This window comes from Ochotona princeps, chromosome X (assembly GCF_030435755.1).
Source record: "Ochotona princeps isolate mOchPri1 chromosome X, mOchPri1.hap1, whole genome shotgun sequence".
Lineage (NCBI taxonomy): Eukaryota > Metazoa > Chordata > Mammalia > Lagomorpha > Ochotonidae > Ochotona > Ochotona princeps.
In genome coordinates this window covers 22,857,815-22,860,670 of record NC_080865.1, presented here as the reverse complement: position 1 = coordinate 22,860,670, position 2,856 = coordinate 22,857,815, and the positions used below count along the sequence as shown (strand labels likewise).

Sequence of the window (2,856 nt, the reverse complement as noted above, 5' to 3'; positions counted from 1 at the left end):
CCACAGGGCTATTCAAAGGAATTCTAATGGCCTAATGTATAACTGTGAGCACCCACCTTTCTTTTCAAAACACCTGCAGTGCTCCCCATGGCTTATCAATACCCTTAATCTGGTGTACAAAGCCTTTTGTCACCTGATCCCTCCTCACAGCTTTCTCATGTCCTCTATTACTCTGCCTGCAAGTAACCTGAATGCTTTGCAAATTGTGAGATTTACTGTCCTGTAATCTGTTGCCTTTGTGCTTCTGCTCTGCGCCACACTCACCCTGTCCATATGCTCTCACTGGAGCTGTTTCTAAAATAACCTCAAAGGTTGGCACCGTGGCATAGTCAAGCTAAGCCTCCAGCTGCAAACACTGGCATTCCATATGTGCAGCAGTTCTAGTCCTGATTGCTCTACTTCTCATCCAGCTCCCTGCTTTATGGCCTGGAAAATCAGCAGAATGGCTCTAGTTCTTGCACCCTGCAGCCAAGTAGGAGACCTGGAAGAAGCTCCTAGCTCCTGGCTTCACATTGGCTCAGCTCTGGCCACTGAGGTTATTTCAGGGGTGAATCAGCAGATGCAAGACTCCTCTTTGTCTCTCCTTCTCTCTGTAAATCTGCCTTTCAAATAAAAGAAATTTTTAAAACATTAAAAAAACCCAAATGCAAATTTCACAAAATCTTTCCTTATCTTTTCTTCAAATTCAGCCATGGATCACCTGGAATACAAATGTAATCAGGGATTATTTAACTTGCTATAATGTGACATAGTATGCACTAGAGGAATTATGTTCCCTTGCTTCTACGGCCCTATCTGATAACTTTTTTTTTTCAGTTTTCGGATGCCGCTTTAATCATATTTTGTACTACACAGTGACGAGGGAGTGGAAGGTGGTGATTGTTTTCAAGTGAGTTCACCAGGCACATATTCTTCCCAGCCCCAACATCAATAGCCAGGGCTTCCAAGAACAGATAAAGCACTTCCCTTTCTGGGGGTTTCCTTTCTGGGGATTCCCTTTCCGGGGCTTGCATGCCCCAGCAGCCATGCCAGGGCTTCAAGAAGGATGAGTACAAACCTGGGGCAAACAAGCAGGGGAGCCAGGAAGACCTGTGGATTCTTCCCAGGGCAAACCAGCACAGCTGTAGTGTCCCTCCTGAAGGCCACAGCCAGATCCCAGCCACTTCCCTGGAGTCCAGATGGCCCCTCCAGGGACATTGCTGGCCCCTGTGCATGTCACACCCCCCTCCTATCAGCAAACCGCTCAGCTCACAGCCTGAGAGCTTGTGGCCCCCCAGACAACAGGTGCAGTCTTCGGACAACATCCCCCAAAAGTCAGCCTGCCCAGAAGGGAGTGGTGTGGGTGCAGATGGGGCCAAAGTAAGCAGCAAAGCTGGTCAGTCGCGGGGCCAGTCTCAGCTTCAGGGAGGACTGCAGGGCCCTATCCTCCATCAGTTCTTCTCTGGGTGGTTTCTGTTCAGGACAGCTTTGCTTTTGAAGCAAACTCCAGCTTGTCCTTGAGGCTCACCACCTGTGTATAGTCAGTCCTTGCCCAGCAGCTCATCAAGCTATGGTCTCTCGGCGCTCAGAGATGCCCGTCTCCTCGGTGGGCTGCGGCACCTGTCCCTGGATGAACCATTCCAGGTGGTATCCTACAGCACCAAACACAAAGGCCACAGGAAAGGTGACATAGGGGACGTAGGTCCGCACTACCATCCAAAACAAGACACATGACATCTGTGGCCTAGCCCGCACTCCTCGGTGTGGCCCCCTTAATCTCCACCCCGTTGGGGGGGGTGGGGCAGGGACACAGATGTCACTGCTCCCAGCGACCTGATAATTATTTATATACTCTGTGTTGTTTGTATTCCCTGAGTGGTTTTGGGGTTCAGTTGAGAATATTCTAACTCTGAGCAGTTTCACTTTCTTATTCTACACCCGCTTGTAGCCACCTTCTGAGAATTTCCACATTACACAGATAAGGGATATGTCCCAAAGATCTATCACCCTAGACCCCTGTAGGTTACTGTTCTTTGTGTTTAGTTGACTCTTCAATGTGTTGTACATCACATTTTAAAAAATTATTTTAAAAACTCAGCATGTCATGTAAAAGAAAAAGACATGCCTTGACATGATCCAGAGATCTATGTGGAAGGAGCCAAGAGTAAGTGTCCCTTTTACATAGATGTGTTACTTTCAGTTGGCCATGATCTCATTCATTCACATAGTATAGCTGTGTTCACTTGGACTGATAGTTTCATTTATGTTTCCTTTTTTAAGAAAAGATTTATTTATTTTTATTGCAAAGTCAGATATACAGAGAAGAGGAGAGACAGAGAGAAATATCTTCCATCCAATCATTTGCTCCTCAAGTGACCGCAACGGCCAGTGCTACACCAATCCGAAGCCAGGAACCAGGAGCCCAAAGTCTCTTCCAGGTTTCCCACATGGGTGTAGGGTCCCAAGGCTTTGGGCTGTCCTTGACTGCTTCCTCAGGCCACAAGCACGGAGCTGGATGGGAAGCGGGGCTGCCAGGATTAGAACCAGCGCCCATATGGGATCCCAGTGCATTCAAGGCGAGGACTTTAGCTGCTAGGCCACACCGCCGGGCCCTGATTTATGTTTCCTACCTGCTGGTTCCCAAAAACATTTGAGCTTAAGATCTCTTCCTATTCATCTTTCACAGTTAAGTACTGTATGGAACAATAGAAAAGATGAAACAATAGAAAGGATGAATCAGTAAAGGGTCATAAATGAAGCATTTTAGGCTTTGTGGACCAGTTCACTTTTAACTATTCAATTCAGACATTATAGCAAGAAAATAGTCATAGTCCAAAAACGAATGAACTGAGTTCCAATAAAACTTGACTTATAAAG

The 2,856-nt window shown here is 46.8% G+C and overlaps 1 pseudogene; it reads right to left on the bottom strand.

The window, feature by feature from the left end:
• Positions 1–1,430: 1,430 nt before the first annotated feature.
• On the bottom strand, positions 1,431–1,716 carry LOC101529540 (small integral membrane protein 12-like; annotated as a pseudogene).
• Positions 1,717–2,856: the final 1,140 nt, after the last annotated feature.